Consider the following 15,531-nt stretch of genomic DNA (forward strand, 5'->3'; position numbering starts at 1 on the left):
GTTAATATTTCTGACCAAATGAGAAAACTGCATGGGTCTTTTTCTGCAGAAGGAAGGAAAAAACAGATTGACTGGAGTCAGTTAATTGTGAGGGACTACTTTCTATGAATGTCCTGTATTACAGAGATGATATTTGCGAGGGAATGTTATCTATTAGTTAAAGCAGGGAATTGAGAAACAGGACTCCTGAGTTCCATCCTCAGCTCTGTCTTAATTGCCCCCTCCCCGAGCTCCACACCACCCGGGGCTGGGGATGACTCCCTCCCCCAACCCCATGCCAACTAGCCCTGGGCTGATCACCTGTGCCCCGTGCAGCCCTTGGCTGGGGCTGACCCCCTACAGCTTTGTGCCCCATGCCACCCACAGCTGGGGCTGATCCCCCCTGAGCTCTATGCCTCCTGTGGCTGGGGCTGAGCCCCGTGCTGTCTGGGGTTGGGTCTGACCCTTGAGCTCCACTGCCCTGCACCTTGCATTCCCACACCCCAACAACGTTCTTCCGCGTCCCCCTAACCCAACTTTTTTGGTAAGCTGTGCACTTGTTTGTTTGCTCTTGCCAACTGATCAGTTTGGAAGAGAAAACAGGACAAATGCCTTTTTTTTGTCAAAAAAGTCAGGACTGTCAGGACAGAGCTTAAAAAACGGGACTGTTCAGCCAAAATGGGACGTATGGACACCCTACTTATATTGTGACTTTAGGCAAGTTATTTAATGGCTCTGTACTTGAATTTACTTATCTGCAAGCTAGTTATAACAAAACTAAGCCCAGGCACATCACTTCCTTTTTCTGAGCAGTGAAATGTTTTGTGAAGATGTGGGATGAGGTACTTTGGACAGAAATATTTTACAAGTCAAGTCATCCAGCAGAAACACTGCCATGTGACTTAGATGATCAGTCAAATGGCTCATATAACAAATTCATAGTATCAAATAATCTATTATTGAAAGCTCACTTCAAATGGTTTACATACAATCTATAGATGAAATGGGCTCAAAAACTATTCACCAAATAATTTCAAATAATTAACAAAATCATAAAAATTGTTATCTGTTGTTGGACAATTTATGAAAAGACGAAAGAGCTAAACAGGTTGAATAAATTGTTCATAATGAATAGGTAAAAGAGTTGTAGGTAGTAAAGCATTAGCTGACTGGCCTTCTATGAAAATCAACAGTATATAGACCTCATTTCAAATATTTCTAAGTAGAGGCCAAATTCCGCTTTCACTTAGGACTTGATCCAAAAGTCTATTGAAGTCAAATGGAAGCTTTCCATTTACTTTTGATGAGTCCCTTAAATCTGGGCAACCCAATTGACTTTAATCAGAATATAGAAGTCTAAGTGAGGATAGAATATGAGCCTATATAATAAATAATTTCTCAAAGCTGAAATTTCACATTATGCTCTTAACCGTGGTGTGGCTTTGCTTGGTTGGTTTATTGGTTTGAGGTGGAAAGAAAGCGTCCAATTCTGCCATTAAATGGACAGATATAAATAACTGTCATCAACATATTGGCACAAAGCACTTAATTTAATTCAACTTCTTATTTTTCCTATTAGTTGGGTTCTGGTTCATGACCAGGACTCCTAATCATCAAAAACAAATAATAATAATATTTAAAAGGTGAGTGTTTACTCTAATTTTTTACATTGAAATATCCACAAATACCATGGTTCCAGAGTTGGCTATAATGCATCCAAAGAATTTGGGGGGAGATTTAAAATGACACAAAAAAGTGAGTCATTCACCCAGCTCCCATTCACTTTCATTTCTGACTTTGAAAATCTCTCCTTTGTATTTTATAAAGATGCATTTCTATGGATCCACAATATTCAATTCTAACAGTTAAGCCATTGTGGTGCATGCTGTTAATTCACATTAAAAAGCCTGTGTAAAATCTAAACAATCGATTATAATGACTCCAAATGATCACACATTAGATATATCACTTCAATAATTTACTCTTTTAGAATTCTTAATAACACTTACAAGGGTTCTGAAGAAATCAGTATAGTCTCTAGTGTGAATTTCCATCCTCAGTTTTCTTTTTTGTTGTTTTTTAATGAAATAAAATAAAAACACTATTAGCATGACTTACATGCAGGTGCTATGTAAGTCCAGGGTCCAGCCACAGCTGCCCAGTCTAACATGCCTCTTCACCTGCAACTGCTGCGGCTTCAATCCTGAGGAGGGAAGAAACCCCCAAAGGTCTGTGGCCATAGAGCTGCACCATAGCTAGCCAGCTTCACCATCTTGTCTAGAAGCAAAATCCCAGACTCTTGCCTCTTACTGTCCCTGCCCCCTGTGCTTCTGTTCACTTATGTGGTGTTGGGCAGCCAAGAAGTAATATAAGGCCCATGCCAACTGATTTGGATTCATGGGGCTCAGGCTAAGGGCTCCTAGAGCCCAGGCTGCAGCCCAAGCCTGAACATTTACACCATAATTACACACTCCTTAGCATGAGCCCCACGAGCCTGAGTCAACTGGCACGGGCCAGCCATGTTTTTTTAATTGCAGGGTAGACATACCCACAGTGTTCCTACATCTGGGTCAGAGTGTTTCCATTTGAGTGAAAGCCAGAGCCACAGTGAATGGCTGAGTACACCACCCCTCCCTGCAACGTAGCCAGCTGACAGCCAGATCAGAACTGTCAGTCAGGTAGGGCAGAAGGACTAGGACCTAAACAACCCTTATTGCCTTTGTCAACTCTTAAAGTGCGGTCTCTTTGAGCCCACAATACTTGGCCTTCTCGGGATCAATCAGGCCAGCACAGAGCACTTCCAAGGAGCAAGAGCCCTACAAGGAACTCTTGATTTGGCCCATAATGTTATAGGAAAAGTTAAGTTTTAAAGTCCTAAATTTGACTTACCTATTTTCTCATTTGTTTCCTATTTCCATATGAACACATTAACATTTTTAAAAACTATTTTAAAGCTTAGTCTAATAAACTAAAAAGTCCAAGGCACATGGCACATGACAAGTGGAAGAGATAACCATTTTAAAACAAGGAAAATATGATTGTAAAGCCACAAAAGTTGGCAGGGTCAGGTGCATACCTCAAACAACTTTTAACCCATTTTATGAAAATGACTAAATGTTTAGTTGATGGTGTCCTTTTGGTATAAATAAAAGTACAGGCTTTAGTTCTGTGCCTGAACTGTGCAAGTTTCACAGTTGTTATACCGCACACTGCAAATTGTTGGGCAGTGTTGACTGACAATTGCAAAATATTTCTGCAATAGATGTTTAACATGATATGCATCACTTGCAGGCCATTAATCCTTTTGGAATAAAGTGTGTGAGGCTAATTGTTCCTGCAGGAGTGTGTGAGCAATTCCCATTTACTTCAGTGGGAAGGGTGTGGTGGTGTGTATATCTGCAGGGACAACTGAGCTCTATTTGTATAGATAGACCCGCAATTTTATGTTACGTTTATCAAAATGCACAGCTCTAAAGTGAGAAACCCTTAAAATTTCCTAAATAAGATTTCTTACAAATAGTTTTTGTTACATTCCATTCATTTTTGGATGGAATCATATGCCAATATTTGTTACTTTATATATGTTGTATCATCTCTCATCTCTCCTGTAAAGAGAATTCTACCCGGACTTAGACCTGTGTAATAATGGGAAGGTAATATATGAAACAGGAAGATATTTAATGTATTGTTTACTTCCTATTTTTAATTTTTGTGAAACAACCATTGATTGACTGACCAACTGGCTCAGGGAAAAGGCATTACAGATGCCTTTGGCAGGTTTACTACATCATGCAGTTTCACTCTAATTTGCTCATGCTCATGTATAACAATCCGTTCTATTTTCCACTTAGGAAGGTGTGATGGGGCAGCGGCCCCTCACTGGCTGGCAAAGGGTTAATAGCAGCCCTTGGAGTGGCTGCGGAGAACCCAGCTAATCAGAGGAAGGCTTAGAAGCAGCCAATCAGGGCCAGACTGGGCCCTATAAGAAGGGCTGAAAGGCAGCAAAGAGTTCAGGCTCTCCCTGGAGCTTGAGGGAGAAGGACTGGCTGCCTGCAGAGAGAAGTATCTGGGACAGAGCAATACTGGGCAGGGTCGGAGGAGCAAGTGGAGATCCAGCCTGGCTGGCTCCCAGACTGAGGCCTTGATACAGGGGCTGTGTAGCCTATGGGGAAGTGGCCCAGGGAAAGCAGGTAGTGGCAGAGGGGAAGGAAAGGCAGTGAGTGGCTGCCAGCTATAGGATCCCTGGGTTGGGGCCCAGAGTAGTGGGCGGGCCTGGCCCCCGACCTTTGCCCCACTGGCCACTGAGGGAAGTGGCCAGCCAAAGGACTGCAGTTTGTCCCTGAGTGATGTGCTGGACTAGGGGCTGCAGTTGGCCACTGCGGCAAAAGGCAAGGTGAAGGACTGCTGGTTCCCCCCAGAAGGGAGGAGAAAATGGAGTTTGGGGCACAGTAAGAGGGACATGCCCTGAAGAGGACACTGTGGCCTGGGAGTGATGAGGGTTCCCACAGACAACAGAGATGGTGGAGAAGCAGTGATGGAGACACCACCAGAGGGAGGGGTGCCCTGCTGATGGACAGAGTTAATTCCCGGAGCAACCAGCAGGAGGGGCCATGGTGGTGAGCACCACCCATTACAAAAGGCAACAAAATAACAAAGTCCCAATCCTACCAATGCTTACACAAGCAAGTAGCTTATAAGTTGTTCAACTGACTTCATTTGGACTATTCATCTGTATAAATTTAAATACAGGCACAGGAGTTCTCTGTGTGGTCTCGCATAGAATTATAGAAGTGTAGGACTGGAAGCAACCTTGAGAGGTCATCTAGTCCAGTACCCTGTACTCAAAGCAGGACTATATAATAATTAGAACATTCCTGTAAGGTGTTTGTATTTGTATCTGTATTACAGTGGCACCTAGTGCATACATGGAGCCCAAATGAAGTCAATTAGTTATATTGCAACAGCACCAACACTGTTCTAGACACTGTTCAAACACCCAGAAAGTGTGCCCAAGTGTCCCAAAGTGGTTACAACATAAGGACCTAATCGTCCAAACAGTATGCATGAGACTAACTTTACCAACCCAAGCAATCACATTGACTTCAACGGGTAATACTTCATATGTGAAGACCTATGTCTGTAATTGTTCATAGGATTGCCCCCCCCCAAAAGATAATGAAGAACTACACTATAAAAACAAAGTCAGGAGGTTGGCTGGCGAACACTTTGTTAGTTCTTTGTTCTTTCATTTCTTTGTTTGTGCATGTCTGTGTGTGTATTGTATGTTAAAAGAACATTAAAGTTGCAAAATCAAGCACTCAGAAGTCAGGAAATGCCATATTTATAGCTGCCTGTGCAAATATTGAACAGCTATATCATTCTCTGACCAACGACCATCCTGTACACTGCATGAGGTACAAGTCCTGTAGCAAAATTAGTATGTGATTTTAGTTAATTATAAGGAATTAATGCACAAGTGAGCCAAATTAGGGTTGCACTGGCAACCTAAATACTGGCATCTCCTTAAATTTATGAGTCCTTGACTTTACAACCATACCATTCTTTTAGTGTATGTTTTTTGTATATAATTTCCTAAAGTGGTTTTGGGGTTTTTTTTGTTTTGTTTAAAGCAGGGGTTCTCAAACTTCATTGCACTGACAACCCCCTTCTGACAACAAAAATTACTACGTGACCCAAGGAGGGGTGACCAAAACCTGAGTCCCACAACACTAGGCGGGAGAGCCAAAACCAAAGCCCGAGCCCCACAGCCCCGGGCAGGGGGACCAAAGCCGAAGCCTGTAACATGAGCCCCGCCACCCACAGCTTAAGCCCGCCACCCACAGCTTAAGCCCTCAGGCTTTGGTTTTAGCTCCGGGTGGTGGGGCTTTGGCTTCATCCCCAGGACCCAGCAAGTCCAATTAAAATGGGGTCATAACCCATTTTCGGGTTCTGACCCACAGTTTGAGAACCGTTGGTTTAAAACAAACTTTAAAAAGAAAAATGCTACCATGAGGAACCATACTGATTCCCACATGGGTCATCTGTAAGGATAGAACCTTTATATCCACAGCATAAACATCCCCCCCGGGCTAATGGAGTAATTGGCTGCAGTAATAGGCTCTTATCCTCCATGTAGCCAAGCCACTAGAGGGGAATGAAACACCCACTTTGCCAGTGGGTTTCATAGCAATTTACTAGATAGCAGAGGAATGTTTGGAATCAGAAATCCTGAGTTTTGTTCAAGGGTCTGGAAGGGAGTGTTCTAGTATTAGCCTTATCATTTTAATTGTATAATTCATAAACATTTGTCCTTTAATTTTCTGTTAGTTTATATTTTTATCCATTTCTTTTACAAAATTCAGTTTAATTATTTCCCCCCTCCCTGTTACTTGCTTCATGGATCTTTCTACATTATATATATATATATATATATATATATATATTGTTTTACCTATTTACAGGTTTAAAAAAGCTGTTTTGTCCCATTTCAAAGATTTACTATCCTCTATTTTTAACTCTACCTGTATGTAAATCACAGTAGATATATATAATATATATATACTGTGCAAATGCCAGTAAGCTCAATGGGCCAAATTAACATTTGTGAACCCCCAGACTTCTTTTGAGTAACACCAGTGATTAATTTGACACCATATGAGTTGTATATATATATAACTGAGTGTGGAACTGGCCCATGGATATCAAACATATCTTTGATACTTATTTTGAAATTTAAATTTGCTTATATTCCTGAGGTAAAAAGTGAATTGAACAGAATCTGCAGTTCTCTCTGTTCCTTCACAGGGTCATCACCTTGGATTTTAAAAGGTCATTTTCATTGCTTCTGTAGAAGTCCCAGTATATGTAGTTATTCCCCACAGCAGAGTTTGACTTAATGATAATTTAAGCGAGAGAACTGATTTAAGAAGGTCTTTTGCTTAAATTATCAGGAAACCCACCCCTTCCCCTAATACATGGTAATAAATTCGGAATATTTGGATGCAGAATATACTCCATTGTGTTAACTTTTTAACATATTGGAGTTTGGTCTCCCATCAAGGGATTAAGTTTGGGCAACTCCTACTAATTATAATGAAAGCTACATCCATAATCTTCTGCACATTGATGGAAAACTAGTCCAGTCCCTATCCCACCCCCATTTTTAATCTATTCTATCTTTAAGATTTATCTGCATAGTTAAATAGATGAAGTAATTTATCTTTTATCATTGATCTGCATGTGTATGATGTGTGAATAATATATAAATATTAGAAATATTAATTCCTTATACTAAAAAGCTGTATTTTATTCTTTGGCTGTGTCTATTCTTTGCACCTCTTGCGGTGGCACATTGGTATGTGTAGCTACATGTCCCAGTGAAAAGCAGGGTATGCCCACACTCGGGTGAGTAGTTACATGTATCAGTGAAAGGCTCTGGCAAAAGGAAGGCAATAAGGAAATGCTCAGCAGTGGGGACCTGCCATAGCCTTTCCCACTCCCTCCCCCTGCCACAACCTTTCCCCTGCTGGAGCCTTTCCCTGTGGCAGGGAAAGTCTCTGGCAGGTCCCTGTGGTGGGGAAAGGCTCCCACAGTGGGGAAAGGCCCCAGAAGTGGGGATCTGCCAGAGTCTTTCCTCACTGCCTCCCTGATGTTGGAGTCTTTCCCTGCCACTGAAGCCTTTCCCTGTGGTAGGGAAAGATTCATGTGGGGAGGCAGCTGGAGGACACTACACTGCTAAAAGCAGCAGTGTAGATGGGGGATGCATTGTTTAAGTGACTATAGAACTATGTAGAGCACAGACATGGGTACATACCCACAGGGTTCAAACGTGCCTTTATTCTACTTGCCTAAGCAATGCCTCATTGTTCATACTGCTATTTATACTCGTGCTAGGGGTGAAGTAGTGTATGTACTCTATATGCTGCCGAAAGGAGTGAATAGTGTAGATGTACCGTAATATGATGTCACATCTTTGAGTTACAACTTTTTAACTGTACAAATTTTCAGTTCTCCCTGAATTTAGGCATTGTCAGCATTATAGCATTTTGAAGCACTTCTCTCATCCCTTTTCTGCTTTTTACTTTCATTTTAGTTCACTCCTCCTTCCCCTCCTTTATTGTCTTCTCTAACTCGATTTGGTCACTATATGTTTGTTACACATGTACATTTAAAGCCTGATTCTGGAAAGAAGTTATACATATATTACTTCTGAGTGTAGTCTCACAAACTCAGAGAAAAGATAGATAAGGTTGTCATATTGTCTGATATAGCATCATCCACCTCCATTTCATTAAAGACTTGCCTGGCTTTTCCAGCCAGTCAATTTGGTTAAGAGGATAGGCATCCATTTATCCTCTGGAATCTTATGGATATCACACAGTCTCTCAAAGATGGACAGGAATTCCTCGATGCAGTCAGACTCACGATAAATCAGACAGGCTTTCTCCCATTCCCTGCTGTTGAGAAGGGATGTACTCACGGGCTGAGGCTGCTCCTTTGGCTTCTGTAGGATTTCCAGATGCAGTGCGTGAGCTTCTTTCTCAGCTTCCAAATGCTGCATGCATCTCTGGTAGGCTCTTTCCTCAACTTTCTTGATTTCTTTCTTGTCCTTGATCCAGAGTTCCACCATCATTTTTTTCATGCTCACATTTTCTCATCTTCCAGGTGTCTCAGCCACACCATTTCTGCTGCAGTAGCATCTGGGGCATTGAGGGGACCAGGTGGGGGGCGGGGCGAGAAGGGGACTGAGACCCTGTGTTTTGGTCAAAATCTATGAGCAAAGCTCTCAGTTCCTGATCTGAGTTTTTCTTCTTAAAGGATAACCCCCTTTGTGAGCACGAATGCTCAAGGTCTTTTCTGACAAGACCCTTATGATTGTGATTCACCCATTGTGTCTAATCTTTAACCCTTAAAACTCTCAATATCAAATTTAATCTTTAAATAGCATTGTTCTGATCTTTAAGCTCAATTGACCTGTGGCAGGTGAATCCTGCACTGACTATGTCAATCATCATGCTGTATGGAGAGGCTCAGAACTGTGAGTGCCAATCTCAGGTCAGACTGTCAGAAAACAGGGTAGACACCGCAAACTGGTGGTATATTTCTATGATTGGATTTCACGAAGCTACCCACACAAACTGAACTTAGTGATAAAAGGTATTAAAACCAAAAATCACACCACTTCAGGTTATTCTCAACTCCAAAGGGTCAGACACTTACCCTAGGTCATACATTCATAGACTTTTAGGTCAGAAGGGACCATTGTGATCATCTAGTCTGACCTCCTGTACATTGCAGGCAACAGAACCTCATCCACCCGCTCCTGCAACAGAACCATAACCTCTGGCTGAGGTACCGAAGTCCTCAAATCGTGATTTAAAGACTTCAAGTTACAGAGAATCCACCATTTACACTAGTTTAAACCTGCAAGTGACTCATGCTCCATGCTGCAGAGGAAAGTGAAAATCCCCCAGGATCTCTGCCAATCTGACCCAGGGAGAATTTCCTTCCCAATCCCAAATATGGCAATCAGATAGACCCTGAGCATGTGGGCAAGACCTACCAGCCAAACACCTGGGAAAGAATTCTCTGTAGTAACTCAAAGCCCTCCTCATCTAGTGTCCCATCACCAGCTGTTGGACATATTTACTGCTAGCAGTCACAGATCAGCTATGTGCCATTGTAGGCAGTCATAGAATCATAGAATATCAGGGTTGGAAGGGAGGTCATCTAGTCCAACCCCCTGCTCAAAGCAGGACCAATCCCCAATTAAATCATCCCAGACAGGGCTTTGTCAAGCCTGACCTTAAAAACTTCTAAGGAAGGAGATTCCACCACCTCCCTAGGTAACGCATTCCAGTGTTTCACCACCCTCCTAGTGAAAAAGTTTTTCCTAATATCCAACCTAAATCTCCCCCACTGCAACTTGAGACCATTACTCCCTGTCCTGTCATCCGCTACCACTGAGAACAGTCTAGATCCATCCTCTTTGGAACCACCTTTCAGGTAGTTGAAAGCAGCTATCAAATCCCCCCTCATTCTTCTCTTCTGTAGACTAAACAATCCCAGTTCCCTCAGCCTCTCCTCATAAGTCATGTGTTCCAGTCCCCTAATAATTTTGGTTGCCCTCCACTGGATGTTTTCCAATTTTTCCACATCCTTCTTGTAGTGTGGGGCACAAAATTGGACACAGTACTCCAGATGAGGCCTCAGCAATGTCGAATAGAGGGGAACGATCACATCCCTCTATCTGCTGGCAATGCCCCTACTTATACATCCCAAAATGCCACTGGCCTTCCTGGCAACAAGGGCACACTGTTGACTCATATCCAGCTTCTCGTCCATTGTAACCCCTAGGTCCTTTTCTTCAGAACTGCTGCCTAGCCATTCGGTCCCTAGTCTGTAGCGGTGCATTGGATTCTTCCGTCCGAAGTGCAGGACTCTACACTTGTCCTTGTTGAACTTCATCAGATTTCTTTTGGCCCAGTCCTCCAATTTGTCTAGATCCCTCTGTATCCTATCCCTACCCTCCAGCGTATCTACCTCTCCTCCCAGTTTAGTGTCGTCTGCAAACTTGCTGAGGGTGCAATCCACACCATCCTCCAGTTCATTTATGAAGATATTGAACAAAACCGGCCGAGGACCGACCCTTGGGGCACTCCTCTTGATACTGGCTGCCAACTAGACATGGAGCCATTGATCACTATCCGTTGAGCCCGACAATCTAGCCAACTTTCTACGCACCTTATAGTGCATTCATCCAGCCCATACTTCTTTAACTTGCTGACAAGAATACTGTGGGAGACAGTGTCAAAAGCTTTGCTAAAGTCAAGGAACAACACGTCCACTGCTTTCCCTTCATCCACAGAACCAGTTAGCTCGTCATAGAAGGCAATTAGATTAGTCAGGCATGACTTGCCCTAGGTGAATCCATGCTGACTGTTCCTGATCACTTTCCTCTCCTCTAAGTGTTTCAGAATTGATTCCTTGAGGACCTGCTCCGTGATTTTTCTGGGGACTGAGGTGAGGCTGACTGGCCTGTAGTTCCCAGGATCCTCCTTCTTCCCTTTTTTAAAGATGGGCACTACATTAGCCTTTTTCCAGTCGTCCGGGACTTCCCCGGATCGCCATGAGTTTTCAAAGATAATGGACAATGGCTCTGCAATCACATCCGCCAACTCCTTTAGCACGCTCGGATGCAACGCATCCGGCCCCATGGACTTGTGCTCATCCAGCTTTTCTAAATAGTCCCGAACCACTTCTTTCTCCACAGAGGACTGGTCACCTCCTCCCCATGCTGTGCTGCCCAGGGCAGTAGTCTGGGAGCTGACCTTGTTCGTGAAGACAGAGGCAAAAAAACTATTGAGTACATTAGCTTTTTCCACATCCTCTGTCACTAGGTTGCCTCCCTCATTCAGTAAGGGGCCCAAACTTTCCTTGACTTTCTTCTTGTTGCCAACATACCTGAAGAAACCCTTCTTGTTACTCTTAACATCTCTTGCTAGCTGCAACTCCAGATGTGATTTGGCCTTCCTGATTTCACTCCTGCATGCCCGAGCAATATTTTTATACTCATCCCTGGTCATTTGTCCAATCTTCCACTTCTTGTAAGCTTCTTTTTTGTGTTTAAGATCAGCAAGGATTTCACTGTTAAGCCAAGCTGGTCGCCTGCCATATTTACTATTCTTTCTACACATCGGGATGGTTTGTCCCTGTAACCTCAATAAGGATTCTTTAAAGTAAAGCCAGCTCTCCTGGACTCCTTTCTCCCTCATGTTATTCTCCCAGGGGATCTTCCCCATCAGTTCCCTGAGGGAGTCAAAGTCCCATTATACCAGCCCCTCCATAAACTTATCAAGCTCAGTGTTGAAGCCAGTTAGGTTTTTTTGCCCCCACTGTTCCCCTTGGAAGGCTGTTCTAGAAAGTCAATGGATACTCTTGATCTCACATCAAAGACAATACAGGCAGCCAATTTTTCTAGTAAACTAATTAAAGGTCTATTAGCTAAGAAAAAGAAATTGGTGTTGTTGAGAAGTTAAAGCAGGTAAAATACATTACAAAGTGAGTCAAAGTTTGTGAGTTCAAAATGATAGTGTAAATATAGTAATCTGCTAGTTTTCCATAAGTCTGTCAGGGTTACCCAAAGTAACTTTGGGGATCTCTGTCTTGCATCTCTGTGGGTGTCCAAAAAGTTCGGAGATACAGGATCAAACCCTGGATCCATTCTTATAGCATGTTCCCATGTCAGCATCACAAAGGTCACATGGAAAGGCAATCTAAGTGAAAAAGAAGCTCAGGGGAGCTGGCAGTTTCTCAAGGAGACAATATTAAACACATACCTGTCAGCTATCCTATATGAAGGAAAGAGAGGAAGACCACTAAGAGGTCAATATGGCTCCATCACGAGTTTTTTAATGGCCTCAAAATCTAAAATGAATCCTACTGAAAGTAGAAATATGGACAAATTGCTAAGGGGGAGTACAGAAGAGTAGCACAAGCATGCAGGAACAAAATCAGAAAGGCTAAGGCACAAAATGAGTTATACCAGCAAGGGACATAAACGGCAATAAGAAGAGGTTCTTTAATACATTAGGATCAAGAGAAAGATGAAGGAAAGTGTAGGTCCTCCACTTATTGGGAAAGGAGAGCTACTAACTAACCAAAAAGCTGAGGGGTTTAATTCTTATTTTGATTCAGTCTTCACTAAAAAGGTTAATGGTGACCAGATACTCAATACAATTAATGTTAACTACCATGGGGAAGGAATGCAAGTTGAAATAGGGAAATAACAGGTTAAACAATATTTAGAAAACTTAGATGTATTCAAGTTATCAGGGCCTGATTAAATTAATCCTAGGGTACTTAAGAAACTAACTGAAGCAATCTCAGAACTGTTATCAATTATCTTTGAGAACTCCTGAGCACAGGTGAGGTCCAAGAAGACTGGAGCAGGGCAAACATAGTACCTATCTTTAAAAAGAACAAAGAGGACTTGGGGAATTATATACCATTCAGCCTAACTTCAGTACCTGAAAAGATACTGGAACAAATGATTAAACAATCAATTTGTAAGCACACAGAGAATAATAGTTATAACGAATAGACAGCATGGATTTGTCAAAAACAAATCATCCCAAACCAACCTAATTTCCTTCTTAGACAGAGTGACTGGGTCTACTGAATAGCAGGGAAGCAGTAGATGTGATATATCTTTATTTTATTAAGGGCTTTGACACAATCCCATATGACATTCTCATAAGCTAAGGAAATGCAGTCTAGATGAAATTACTATGAGGTGAGTGCACAACTCGTTGAGAAACCATACTCAAAGAATAGTTATCAACGATTCACAGTCAAACTGGGTGGGCATATCTAGTAGGATCCCACAAGGGTCAGTCCTGGGTCTGGTATTATCAATATTTTCATTAATGACTTGGATAATGGAGTAGAGAGAATGCTCATAAAATATGTGGAGGGCACCAAACTGAGAGGTGTTGTAAGCACTTTGGAGGAAAGGATTAGAATTCAAAATGACCTTAACAAATTGGAGAATGGGTCTGAATTAAACAAGAAAGGCAAGTGCAAAGTACTTCACTTAGGATGGAAAAATCAAATACATAAGTAAATATTAAGAATAACTGGGTAGATGGTGAAAAGGATCTGGGGGTTACAGTAGCTCACAGATTGAATATGAGTCAAAAATGTGTTGCAGCTGCAAAAAAGTCTAATATTCTGGAGTGTATTAACAGGAGTGTTGTATGTAAGACACAGGAAGTAATTATCCCACTCTACTCAGCACTGCTGAGGCCTCAGCTGGAGTACTGTGTCCAATTCTAGGTGCCACACTTTAGGAAAGATGTGGACAAATTGGGGAGAGACCAGAGGAGAGCAACAGAAATGATAAAAGGTTAAGAGAACCAGACATGTGAGTAAAGGTTTAAAACAATGGCATCTTTTGCTTTAGAAAAGACTGATGGGGGGACCTGAGAACAGTCTTCAAATATGTTAAGGCCTGTTATCAGGAGGACACTGATTATTCCTCATGTCCACTAAACATAGGACAAGAACTAATGGGTTTAATGTGTAGCAAGGGAGATTTAGATTAGAATTAGGAAAAAAACTTTCTAATTAGAAGGGTAGGTAAGATCTGGAAAAGGCTTCCAAGGGGGGTTGAAGAATCTGTATCACTGGAGGTTTTTAAAAAGAAGGTTGGACAAACACCTGTTAGGTTCACTTTTTTCTGCCACAGCACAGGGGGCTGTACTTGATGACGTCTCAAAATCCTTTCCAGCCCTATATTCCAATGATTCTGCGATTGATTCTCTACGTCAGTAGTTCCCAAACTTGTTCCGCCGCCTGTGCGGGGAAAGCCCCTGGCAGGCCGGGCCAGTTTGTTTACCTGCCACGTCTGCAGGTTCGGCCGATCACGGCTCCCACTGGCCGCGGTTCGCTGCTCCAAGCCAATGGGAGCTGCTGGAAGCGGCAGCCAGTACGTCTCTCGGCCCGCGCCGCTTCCAGCTGTGCCCATTGGCCTGGAGCAGCGAACTGTGGCAATGGGAGCTGCGATTGGCCGAACCTGCAGACGCGGCAGGTAAACAAACCGGCCCAGCCCGCCAGGGGCTTTCCCTGCACAAGCGGCGGAACAAGTTTGGGAACCACTGCTCTAGGTATTGTAACTCAAGTAACTGTTTGCAGCATTGAGCTGTATGTGTGTGCATACTATAGGAAGAGCTGGTAGCAACTCCTATGTTTAGGTTAACTACCACTTTCCATCAGTAATGGGTGTAGCCTCCTGATTCAATGGATGCACTCCATATGGCCATCCCAGGGACAGTCCCACTTACTCATAGTGGAGGAGGCTCACTGCTGGCTGCTCAGAGTGGGGAGAGACCCTGCCATGAGTACAGCGTCCTGCCTCTGTATCCCCACTGCCTGGAAAACAGGACATGCAGGGACATCACACCAACTTTCTTTCCAGATACTCCTTCTAGGAGGTTTTGCTCTTCAGGCAGCACGCAACTCTGACATAATCATGCAGCGATGTGAAAGGAAGTGGCACCACCATGATGTTGGGGCCTGGGTTATGGAGGCTGTGTGCTTCTGCATAATTGATTTTGTGATTTCTGTGGGTACAGTTGCACCCATGAACACTTGTTAAAGCTGCCCCTGCATTCCACTTAAAACTTCTTTTTTAAAAAAGCAGCAGGAATAATTTAAACACCATTGCATGAAGAAGGCCTTTAAAATTCAGCAGGAAGAAAGGCCTCCAGCTAATGAAATGCCTTTTCTGTGCCCCACGGAATTCCATGCAGGGTCTGAAAATATAAACTGTTGAAAATCATGATTTCCCTTCTCTCACTTGTGTTGCTTGGGAAAATTCTAGCAATCTGCCACAATAATAGCTGAACAGGATCATCTGAAAGGCTGGCCCCACACTGCCACCAAAGCAGCAATACCTGGCAGCTGCTGGAGGTGAGGGTGTGGGAACAGAGCTAGGTGGGGCTCCTTGGGAATGAGCATATGGCCCCAGTGGCCCAACCCTCTCTCTGGAAT

This window comes from Chelonia mydas, chromosome 2 (assembly GCF_015237465.2).
Source record: "Chelonia mydas isolate rCheMyd1 chromosome 2, rCheMyd1.pri.v2, whole genome shotgun sequence".
Lineage (NCBI taxonomy): Eukaryota > Metazoa > Chordata > Testudines > Cheloniidae > Chelonia > Chelonia mydas.